Genomic DNA, 12,588 nt, shown 5'->3' with positions numbered 1-12,588 from the left:
GCCACCAATTTTGGGGGGACTCAGGTCCATCAGAGCTTGGATTGCCAGGCACCCCCCGGAGCGTGGGTTCCTTCGGGACCCGCTGTCCCAATAGTTCGTGGTCCAGAGCCGACGACTGGGGATTGTACTCTGCCTGGACCAACAGGCAGTGTTGAAGCTGCAGCAGGCTCTGCCAGCCAGTCTGCCGGGGCCAGAGCCAGAACCAGACGGAGGGGAAAAAAGGCCTCTCGTCACGCTAGATCTTCTCGGTGGTCTCCTAGCTCATCCTCGTCTGGTGAGTCTACAGATGAGGATTCCGCCCAAGCAGCTGGTGATTACTGGGAAAGAGGGGAGAAGGTGCCAGCTCTTCCCCTCTGGATTACTCAGAGGAGAAAAGGGGAGCTGGCAGTGGAGGACGGTGACGGGAACTTAGGGGCTTCAGCCTTTTGCTCGGCATGGGACCCTGGGGACCCCCCAGGCTCCCATTTGCCGAGGAAGTTAAGAGAACGTGCCCTGGATGGGTACTATGTAGATATCTTCACGGTTCTGCGGCCGGAAGAGGATCCAGAAGAGACAGGTTCCCGGTCAGCTAAGAAGAGAACGCCCAGAAAGAGCTGAGCGTTCCTTCGACAACTGGCTGAAAGGGTTCGCTGAATATAGGCCGCTGATAGCAGCTGCTGACCCACTCGGGGCTTGGCATCTGTCTGCTCACTGGGCTAATGTTTTGAGGGCACGATCCCTATCAGGGGATGCGGCTGCTATCAAGTACGATGAGGCATTCCGCAAGAGTGCCTCACATCGTCCGGGACGCAGGTGGGATCTAATACACGATCAGACGTGGATGACAAATGTAATTAAAACTGCGTCATCTGGTGCTACTGCGTCAACTGGGGCTGATGGGCCGAGGAAAAAAGGGTTTAGTCAGCGGGACCCGCCCCGCTTAGCTTGCTGGGCCTTTAACCAAGGCTCCTGTAAGAGGGATAAATGTAGGTTCGAGCACAGCTGTTCCCGTTGCTTTGGGGCCCACACCAGAGTACAATACCCGCAACTGGCTCGGCCTCCCTTTCGACGTGGCCGGAACCCTGGCTCCGGCAACTCTAAGAAGGATGGTGGCGGCCAGGGAGGATCATTCCCATTCCAGAAGGCCTGAAGTCCCGGAGGTTCTGCAGAGTCTCGCCCCTTCCCCGGTGCGTGTGCAACCTTTATGCCAATGGCTGGACAGGTATCCGTGTCGGGAAGACGCATTGTACTTAAAGGAGGGGTTTCAATTTGGTTTTCACATCCCATTTTTAGGGTGTAGGGTGGCAACCTCAGCTCCCAACTTAAAATCAGCCAGGAATTGCTCATGTAGTGGCTGCCAAAATTGCAAAAGAATGCTTGGCGGGCAGAATTGCAGGTCCCTTTGCACGGCCTCCGTTATCCAACCTCCGGGTTTCCCCCCATTGGGGTAGTACCCAAAAAGGCCCCCGGGGAGTATAGGATGATACAACATTTGTCCTACCCCCGCAGGGGTCGGTGAACGACTTCATCGAATTCAGGCATCTGCTCTGTTCGGTATGCCACTGTGGATGAAGCAGTGAGTCTCATCCGGGAGGTGGGAACTGCCTCGATGTTGGCAAAATGTGACATACAGTCAGCCTTTCGTCTGCTGCCCATACACCCCAAGGACTTCGAACTGTTAGGTTTTCAATTTGAAGGACATTGGTATGTCGATAAATGCATGCCCATGGGTTGCTCTATAGCTTGTGCAGCCTTTGAAAAATTTAGCACCGTTTTGGAATGGGCAATCAAGGATCGCATGCCATCAGCGAAAAGTCACTCATTATCTGGATGATTTTTTTGTTTGTAGGTGCAGCTGGCTCTGACGAATGTGCGATGATGTTGTCAGCATTTCAGGTCTTGGCGGCGGAGCTTGGGGTTCCTTTGGCGGCCGACAAGACTGAAGGGCCTGTGTCTTGTTTAACCTACTTAGGAATTCAATTGGACACGGTGGCAGGAACATCTTCCCTGCCCTTCGACAAGCTGACAACATTACGTGCACTGATCGCAGACACCTGTGCAAAAAAAGAAATGCAGGTTATGGGAAATACAGTCCCCTGCTTGGGCACCTTAACTTTGCTCTGCAGGGTTGTCTCCCCGGAAGGGCTTTTGTTCCGCCTTCGCAAGGTCCTTGGCGGGCTATTCAGTTCCCCATCATCACGCCAGGGTTACTTCTGGTCTTCGCCAAGACTTAGGGTATGGTTACGCTTTCTGGAGCCGCTATAACGGAGTTTCCTTTTGGCAAGTTCCTTGGGAGCTGCAGGATAGTTTTCAAGTTCACACCGTATGCAGCTGGCTCGATAGGCTTTGCATTTATTTCAGGGGCCAGTGGTGTGCAGGAGTGGCCACCAGCATGGTCTCAGACCGGAATTTTGAGGGACATGACTTTCCTGGAGTTGTTCCCTCTGGTGGCGGGCGGTTCACATCTGGAAGGATGTGTTTCACACCATGCAGTTAAGTTCTGGTGTGACAACCAGGCTGTGGTCAGGGTGGTAAATCGGCAGTCCAGCCGTCAGAGCGGGTGATGCGCTAGTAAGGGAATTTGTAATGGTTTGCCTGATTAATAACATCTCCTTTAAAGCTGTTTTCTTGCCAGGTATAACTAACAATATAGCTGGACGCTTTGTCTCATTGCCAGGTCAGCCGCTACCACTAGCTCCCGGGGCCAGCCACTTTCCGGAGGGGTGTCCCGACCATCTGTGGCGCCTTGGAGGCAGTCAATAGCCAAGGTGTCTTGCAGTCACTGGCTCCAGCTACCCGTCGCTGCATGAAGGGGCCCTGAGCACCTTCTTTGCTTTTTTGCGGCTTCCATCGGCGAGCCTGTTCGACAGGGGTTTGCTAAGGATTTGGTGCTCCGTATTTGGTTGACTTGAGGGACCGCCAATTGGCTGCCAGGACGATTAAGGTCCATTTAGCGGCCATTTCCTTTTTCAGCCAGGCCCTGGGGATCACTGACCACTTCCGCTGCTTCCGGCTAGAAGAGCAGTGGCCGGGTGGCAGCGCCGCTTCCCCAGACCGCAAGATAGTAGGGCGGCCCCATCACCAAGGAGAGCTCCTGGGAACTTTTGCTTTTACTTTAACGCCACAGAATCAGTCTGTGACTCTGCCTATGAGTCTACACTGTCTCCAGGCCTTTGCTTACCTTTGGCTTTTTATGGGGCCTTTCGGTGTGGTGAGCTAGTGGTCCTCGGCCCACCACCATCATTGGCTCCTCGGTAAGGCTCTTGCAAAGGGCTGATGTGTCCATGGGCCGGATGTGGAACTTACTTTCCATATGGGTTACTGCGGGGTCCAAGACTGACCAGCGCAAGGCCGAGGAACGAGTGACATTGGCCCTCCCCACCAGGGCACCCTGTCCGTGTAGCTAGGATAGGCCAAGGGCGTTTTTAGCTGTCCGCTCTGCATGGGCAGGGTCCCCTGTTTATCCACAACGATGCGAGCATCAGTGTCCAGATTTCAATTCACGGCTGTGTTACGGCTACGTAGTTTACAATTCTTTAGGACTCCCAGCAGAGTAGTTCGGTTCCCACTCCCTTCGGATTGGGGCAGCTACCACGGCCTCAAGAGGGACAATCTGCAACCGAAGTTCCAGGGCTTTAGGGCGCTGGAGCATCTTTAGCTTTATCGTGGTTTTATGTCCGGCCTCACCTTTCCTTGTAACTTTAGTTCTCTTTATAGTTCCGCTGGCCTGTCGCTACCTTTGTTTGGGTGGTTGGCCACAGCATTGTTTTCTGGGCTGGGCGCTATGCTAAGAAGTCGGGCTGGGGACAACACCTTGGACTGGACACCTCCCTGGACATTCACTGGCTGGCGAAGCGAGGTACGCGGTGGTCTTCTCTGCTCTTCGAAGTTGCGGAACTCGGGTGTTTCAGTTTGGCTTCCCAGACGCAATAGTTCTTCAGCTGGGGGAAAATGACATCTCCGGCTTTCAAGGGAGTAGCGTTGCAGAACGCCATGAGGGAAGACTTTACAGTTGCTCTGTCGCAAGATGCCGAAATCCAAGCTGTTCTGGTCGTGCTTGCAGAAGTGGAGGACTTGGCACCGCCGGAGCTCTGTTCAGAGTTAACAAAGTCAGGTCCAAGGTTTGTCGGTCCGCAGCCCTGCTATACTGAGTATGGGAGGGGATGCTATTCCCCATGTTGATTTGTCTCCATGCTCTGCCAGCATTGTTTTTGCCCGACGGAGTCCACTCATCGGATTGGGGCCAGGACATCTGGTTAGACGACAGTCCGCCATGTTCTGCTGGAGTGGCTTCGCTGCCAGTTCATTGAGCTGGCCGAAATCCGCTCTTGCTCTGTTGCAGTGACTTTATGGCACCCATCTCGAGCTGTGAGACTCTTTGGGCTGCTGAAGCTGGGGCGGGAGCTGCTGGAGTGACAGCCCGGGTGGCGGTAGGGCATAAGAGCACATCCGGCATTTGGGGAAGGCAAGGTAGCTTGCATGCCGTGACCTTCCCCACCCTCGGGGCCTCCCTTATGAGGTCCGTGGTGGCTTAGTAGAGCTCTCGAAAGTTAAGCCTGGGGGGCTGCGCTGAGAGCTCGGCTGCCCCGCAGGGAGGTGGGGGGTGTCACAAATTGGGTTCCATAAGGGCCCTTGTGGTGCACCTAGTAAACTTCCTGTTCCGGGTTTCCCTCAGGGATGTGCTCGGACAGGGGTTCTGTCCCAAGGGCTCTAAGGGGTCAGGCTTGGGCTGCCCTATAAACCAGGTCTCAGCGGTTTGCTACCGGGGGCCAGGATGTGCTCTGGTATGCTCGCCCAGCTTCAAGGTTTCTTGGTTATGTGTTAAATAAATTTTGGGCTGCGGCCGATTTCTATTCCAACAAGTTGTGTTAGTATTCTTTCTGACGAAATGAGTCTCCAAACATCCCCATGCAACAATAGCACCTGCATCCCAGAATGGTGACTGGAAGTACCAGAACATGTGTTAGACTAGATTTTATTAATATTTGCCTAATTATGTGAAATTCTTTTTGCGTAGGTTATTACTTTTGGTTAGCTTCTTCTTGTCAGCATTTGGGCAAACCCACCTTAACTACAAACTAAGCACAACCGCCTTTGTTTATCCTAGCCTGCACACAAACCAAGTGCAAGGCACCTGAATTTAGTTTGCTTGGGGAACAGAACAGAGGCCCTTTCTGCATGGGCCAAAAACAGCGCCCTAGGGACGGCACGAAGCTGGAAGGCGCCATATCCCCCGCACCATCCCTGAAAGCTTATCTCATCTCCTGGTTTCCGGCTCATCACAGAGGCCAGGGGACATGCCCCCTGGCCTGCGACTCTAGAGCCGTTGCTCCAGCCTGTGGGGGCATGTCCCCGGCCTCTGCGATGAGCCAAAGGCCAGGGGACGAGGTAAGCTTTCAGGGACGGCGCAGCCTGTGTGAAGGCTGTGCCTCCACCTGCAGTCCTCCCAGGACCGTTGCGGTGCGGAAAGGGCCAGAGTGTAAGGCCCACAGACAAATAAGTAACAGTTCAAAAATGGTTTAATAATATTGAAAGTTTGAGACTCTGACTCCTCCCATGAAGTGTATCTAAATAAAGAGTACTTGCAATGCTGGAAACATTAGGAGAACTTGCAGATATCAACTCTCTCCTTAACTGCTTCTAAGGAAGTCTGTGCTGCTTGTACTGCTTCTGAGATCTCCCTATGTCCTCTTCTTGGACTCTGTTTCCTTGCAATTCTGTTGAAACTGGATTACTTAAAATATCATCTTTTACACCTTAAACATCTGAGATATTGCTGTCTCCAGCCTTCTCCAGACACCTTAACATTAAACAAACTGTAAAGCAGGAACTGCTAACCAATAAGAATGCTATAGTGCTTTTGTCAGGCCTGGTTTTCATGGGTTTTGTTCTGTGTGAATTCTTTTGCTTGCTAGCTCACTGCCTGCCAAATGCCAGGTGCTTATTTCCTTCTCCTGGCACTGGCCTCTGAAGGTCACTTTCTCAAAACTACTTTCACTCTGGGCTCATAGTTTGAATGGGACGGGGAGGGGGACGTTTTGCTTATATGATTTGCTGCTCTGCCCATCTGGCAGAGCTGTCTTTGATACTGTACTTGATCTGACTTATGCCTGCAATAAAGAAACCTTTGTATTCTACAAGCTTCTTGTTGTCTGGTCAAGGGGATCCTGACAGATTTGCTCTAAAGGGCTTCTTAAAAGGACAGGGTCTAACTAAGGTTCCCTCCCATAGAAAACTGTACAAAAGGCAACTAAACCTATTCTAACTAAGAGTACAACTGAGGCTTAAATAAGGAAAATAATGAGGGTCTCTGGGGCATGACATCTACACTGAAGCCCCAATTTGGAGATCTTTGGTTGACTGATTTGTTGTATCTTTTTTTTTTGGTGCGGCGGGTGCGGGGGCTGCATTGGCAATGGAGCATGGGAAATGGGAAGCAGGAAGAGCCAGGCAATTGCTCTCCTTTATCTGGGCTGGTGATCAAACTTGGGTACCAAAGGTGGTGGTGGTGGGGTAACATTTTTGAGAGCAAATGGATTTCCCACCAGCAAGAGCTCTTCTCCAATGTCAGGTACTATCATTCACAGCATTTAGAAGGTGTGATCCCCCCCCCCAATTCGAAAGGTGTGTAGATTGCAAGAGTTGTTGCTGGTGTTTTTTGGTGTGTGTGTGTTTTATTTTTGTGTGTTGAATAGGAAGACTTCTCCTGGGAGACAGGCATGTGTGACAGATCCCAGTCTAGGATTACATTTCCCCAGGTATCCACAGCAAAAATACAAAAGCCAACTCTTTGATAGATGTATTGATATAAGCATTTAGAGAAGCGAGGAGTTGGCAACAGGGAGGAGAGCGAGGGGAGAAGTGTGCAAAGTAGCATGATGGAGTGAGGACTGAGATTAGATGGGCTGGCTGTGGGCAAAGGGAAGAGGTCTGGGGAAAAGCAGTGCCCACTGGCAAATCTCCCAACTCTGGGAGCAAAGCAAAATTGACTTCATGCGGACTTCCAGCTGCCGTCCCATGCAGTTGCTCCTACGCATTTTTAAGATAAGTTTTAAAAACTTCTCTTACCCTATTCACTTTTTACCTTCTAGCACTTTTTATCTTCTAGCACTTCCTTTTAACCTAAAATTGTTTTATTATTCAAGCACAAAGTCTGTTAATGCTGGCAACATGCCAGTTGCATTCACTTGACTGGGCTTCATGTTATCTGAGTCTCTGGATTCATGTTATCTGAATCTCCTTCAAAACTTTTAAACCTGTTATCCTTTAGCTATTACAGGCCTTTAGTTTTGTTTTAGTTTATCTTAACTTTTAATAATTTTATTGCTGGGCATGACACCAGCATCCTTTTGTTAGGACTTTTTAAAGTGTCTTTTTATTTTTTAAATTTTTTTTTAGCAACTGTTAGCTTTTACCTAATAATTTTACTGTTTTATTGCATTTTATTGCCCTTCTGGCTTTTGAATCCTCTGAGCTCTAGGGTTGTATGGAGGGAAGTTTTAACTAATCAATCAACTCTAAAAGCCCAATCTCAAACTATAGCAACAGTAAGTTTTTAATCTGTTCTTAATTCATTGACAGAATATGGGTGCTAGAAAGCGCCAACATGACAGAGGATTCAAGCACTTGGCTTGTCCAAAAACTACTAAAATAAACACCTAGCTTGCCACAACAGACTCTTCTGAAGATTACTTTCATCATATTGGAGTTCCGACTGCCAATCGAAGTCAATGTTCCTGCTGGAGTCATCCAGGATGACTGAATTGAGCTTTGGAACATTACAGTCACCAAGGCAAATGAGCACTTTGGAGTCTAAATGGCAAAATAGTGTCCCTTCCCCTTTGATGACTCCGGAATCCTAAGCCCTGAAACTCCTCTTTATCTCAAACTTGGCAACTTACATTGGAATAATTTAGTAAATGCAGCAAAGTTAAGAATGATGCAATAATGCTCTGTAATTTGACAGCAGTAACCTTGGAAAAAAATTTATAAGCACTTAAGATCTCTTGATGGGAAAATAGACTGACTTTTTAGACAAGAAGAATTACACATGCATCATGCCAATGACTCTTCCCAACAGCCCCCCCCCCGAAATTCCACATCAGTACAAGCAGTACAAGCAACCAGTAGTGACAAAAGTGTCAAGTAGCAACGTAAACAACCAAAGCCCAAGGAAAAAGCGTAAAGTCAGTAACAATAAAAATTCCCACCAACAGTTTAAACTGATGTCTAACAAAATCTGTGTGATAGCATTTAACTGTAAAGGAAGCCTCCCCGAATGGAACTCCTTGAGACATAATTTAAAAATGTTATTGGAAAATAGGCTAAAGACAAAAATTTGCAATCTGTTGAGGCTCTTGACAGAATTCATCTACATTCAATGCACCAACCACGGAGGTTTGTCCTAACCTTTAAATCTGCATTCGTTCCCTCCCTGATGCTGCATTGTATTGCGGGTGGGGTTATCAGTCCTGGCTCCCAGTACTTAAAAAATGGACTGATAACCCCACCCACAATACAATGCACTCAATCACACCTTTGCATAGCAAGTTTCACCCAAACACTTAATGATTGGTTCCCCACCCTGGAACATGGACAATATACCACACTAAACTTTCCCTTCTCACTTAGACACAGTGTGAAACAGACTTTTCTCTGTGATACACCTCTGAAGATGCCAGCCACAGATGCAGGCAAAATGTTAGGAACAAAACCCACCAGACCATGGCCACACAGTCCGGAAAACCCACCAGAACCGGTCACTACTTATCTATCCCTCTCCAGGATCAGGTTTTTCCACACTGTACAAACCAAGTGGAGACTTTTGCTCACATTATACTCGATTGTCCAAGATACGTGTGTCCGGGCACGGCCCTGTCCCCAGCGCCTGGACTCAGCACAGCAGGCAGGGCAAGGGCTGGCAAAGGGAGAGACAGCAGGATAACAGCAGACAGAGTAAAAACCAGCAGAGTGAGTGTTGGCAGGGAGGGGCCTCTCACAGCTGAACCGGCTGTGAGAGAGAGTGATGAGCTGCAGCTGGGCCAAGAGGAGGAGTAGATAAAAGGAGAAGGGAAATGGGCCTCTGGAGCTGCCGCTGCAGCAGGGACTGGGGAGGGCATTGGCAGAGGAAGGGAGTGGTAGAGAGGCAAGGAGCTTAGAAGGGGTTGCTGCCCAGCGCTGTGGGGAAACAGGCTGGTGAACCCCGGGCTTCACACTGGCTGCACACCCACCCCACCCCTGTGAAGCATAACAGGGTGGAGCAAGGAAGCCGGAGAAGGGGAGAAGCAATCAGAGGGCTCTCTTCTGTGAGGCAACAGAGAGAGTGAGAGGGAAAGGGGTCAGGCAACCTGGTGGCTCTGGCAAACAGCGCCAGGACCCCAGGCCAGGGTACAGGAGGAGGGTACAAGGCGTGGTTTAACGCAAGGTGCCCTGTGGGCAAGACTGTTCCTTGGCCCTCAGGGCCAGGCTAAGATAACATCGTCTGGGGAGTCCAACCCCCAGGTCAGGGAAGGTGGGTCGGTACAGCCACCTGCGGGGTCGGAGCAACTAGGAGAAACACCACAATGTGGGTATTAGGAATTTCTCTCCTTGGCTGGCCCTAGAGAAGACAAACCTGAAAGAGACTCTGACAGTTCTGTTGTGGAGCTTCTGTTAAACAATTCAGATGTCATGCTCTTGGAAAAAGTAGCAAAATTTCTTTTACAAGTGACAGAACTTTCTAAGTAATATCCAATGCTAGATACAGTTTCTCTGTCTGTGTTTTGAATGTATTCTTGTTTTGTACTTCACAAATGTCTGGTAATGCTCTAGAGCCTATTTTATATGCCTAATAAAGGTTGTTGTTGTTGCTGACTTCATGCTAGAAGTGGTCTCACTTGCCATGGGGAGAATAGAAAGTGAAAGCAGGGCTTGAGGAAATACATCTGTACCAGAAATCTTGCTGCAGCAGACATTTGCTTTGTGCATAATCAACCAATGATTGATTAAAAAGGGAGCTGACAGCCTGAAAGCCCTGGAATGGTAGTAAGTACAGTATGGCTGTTACTTTACTTTTAGTGTAAAGGAGGCTTGGGGCTGAGCTTGGTAATGTCAAGAGAGAATTAATCTTGAATGAATTAGTTCATTCCCTGATTTTTGGCAAGTGTGCTGCTCCATTGTCATTAATATGGTATAAGGTACTGGCCAAAAATGCTTGCCAGCTTTTCACTGGTTACAAAAATAGATCTAGGCCCTCTGGCTTTTGAGTTGTTCGTGAAGCCTAACAATTTGTTTTATTAATTTGTAGAAATGATAGATTAAATATATTTTACAAAATCATTATATTTACTTTAGTTATCCCCAGCTCTCTGGACTGGGAACATTAACTTAAATAAGAGAAAAGTAAAACTGAAATAGAACCCCATTGCAAAGTTGCATGGGAGTTTGAGAGGAAAGGCTTCCGTCTCAGCAGCTGGGCATGTTCTTCACCCATTTTCCAGGCAGACTTGGCATTTATTTTAAACATTTATATGCCACCACATCATAGACCTGCTTAAGGAAGTTTGCAACATAAAGCACAGAATACCTAAAATGAGCCAGACAGTTAAACAAGCAGGAGCAGTATAGAAAATAATCATATCAGCTCCGTGTTGTTGTTAAGAGTGGGAATTCTGATCTGAAGAACTGGGTTTGATTCCCACCCTTCCACATGAAGCCTGCAGGATGACCTTGGACTAGTCACAGTTCTCTTCAAACTCTCTCAGTCCCATCTACATTGCAGGGTGTTTGTTGTGGGAAAATGAAGGGAAGGTAATTGCAAGCCACTTTGAGATGCCTTTAAAAAGTTGAGAAAAGTAGGATATAAAAACCAACTCTTCATCATCATCAAAGCATAGAAGCCTAAACGTTTGGTGTTTAACTGTTGTGAGTTGCTCTACAATATATGTATCACTGTTACCATTTTGCTACACTTCAAGTATCACTTGTGAAGCCAAGTATCAACCTGGCTGCACAATGTCATGTACCCATCTGGCTAGATTTAAAAATCTACATTGTACTGGATTGTACAGGATCCTGCAGTCAGATGCTCTAAGAAGCAATCACTGGATTTCTCCAGACACAGTGTTCTTCATTTACCAACAATCTTCAGGAGGATGCTGTGGTACAGTGGGAATTGAATCAGCAAGTCTTCTGTGAAGGCAAATAATTCAGGGACATACAGAGTATGCCTATAGAGCAACTCATCCTTAGTTTTGGGCTTAAATCCTCATTGCTTCGGTTCTTTGAACCCTCATGGCAATACACTCCTCCCCCATTTTTAAATTTGTCATAAAATGTTGAGCTGTCTAGCTTTGAAAACTCAAGTGCTCATATAGATTTGTAAATATGGATTGTTCAATGTATCTGGTAGAGTTTTCTTTATAAAAGTTTAATGATTAATTCATAGTTTATTTAAGGTAATTTATTAAGTACTTAAAATGCTTTTAGAAACCTTATTGATTAAGTATATAGGCAAAAATTATATTTAAATGGAATAAGACATAAAATGCTCGTCTTGTTAAAAATTTGGTCTTGAGCAACTGCCAATGTTGAAATATGTTGATCTATTTAATTTAGGGTAATAAATATAAACTTCTTCATGCAGTTATAGTAAGAATACATTGCATGTTATAAATCAATGAATAAGCATAACCTCAAAGAAAGAAAACATTAATACTTTATGTTGATGTTCATATAAACAACGTTCAGAACTTATTTTCCTACACAATCTTATATTATAATATAAAATAGGTCAACTTTTTGGATTCTTAAATCCATTGGCTGTGAATGGGTAACATGGATCTTTCTACAAATCTGAAAAGAGCCCCAGGTTTGCAGAAAAATGTGAAATCTTAAACAAAACACATTGTTGGTTTAAACAACCTGTAAATGATAAAAGAAATACCTGTAGCTTTAAGCAATGGATTTTCTCAGTGCTGTTATTAGGCATCCACAGCATCAAAGACTTGGTTCTACCAGTAAAAGCAAACTGGGAAGGGGAAGAATCTTTCTAGGTAGGTTTGGGAGACCACCTTGGGACCAGGCCTCACTAAAGGTTGGGAAATTACTGGAGATTTTGTGAAGTCTGAGATGTGAGGCCTCAATTGAATATAATGTCATAAAGTACACCATCCAAAGCAGCTATTTTCTCCAGAGGGACTGATGTCTGTTTTCTGGAGTTCAGCTGTAATTCTTGAAGACTGGCAGCCTTAGGCCTGGCAGCAACCTTTAGGTGACTTAATAGCACTTGACTTTCATAATTTACCTAGGCCCAGCTACTTGCTACCATTCAATAGCAACCACCCTATAAAATCCAGAGTGGTGTAGCAGTTGGAGCTTCAGAGTAGGGTCTTGGAGACCTGGGTTTGAATCCCCACTTACAGCATAAACTACATTACAGGGTTGTTGTGCAGATAAAAAGAAGAGAATAATGAAAGCTGCTTTGGTCTCTTCTGTAGAGAAATGTGCATAACTTCAGTCAATAAATCTAAATATATAAACACGAAATACCACTCACTGACTGACTCATCAACAGAACTCAAAAACCACCGAAGCCACACACATGAAATTTGGCACACCTGTTCCTTACGT

The sequence above is a fragment of the Sphaerodactylus townsendi genome, linkage group LG07, assembly GCF_021028975.2.
Source record: "Sphaerodactylus townsendi isolate TG3544 linkage group LG07, MPM_Stown_v2.3, whole genome shotgun sequence".
In the NCBI taxonomy this organism is placed as follows: Eukaryota; Metazoa; Chordata; class Lepidosauria; order Squamata; family Sphaerodactylidae; genus Sphaerodactylus; species Sphaerodactylus townsendi.
This window is presented reverse-complemented; position numbering follows the sequence as displayed.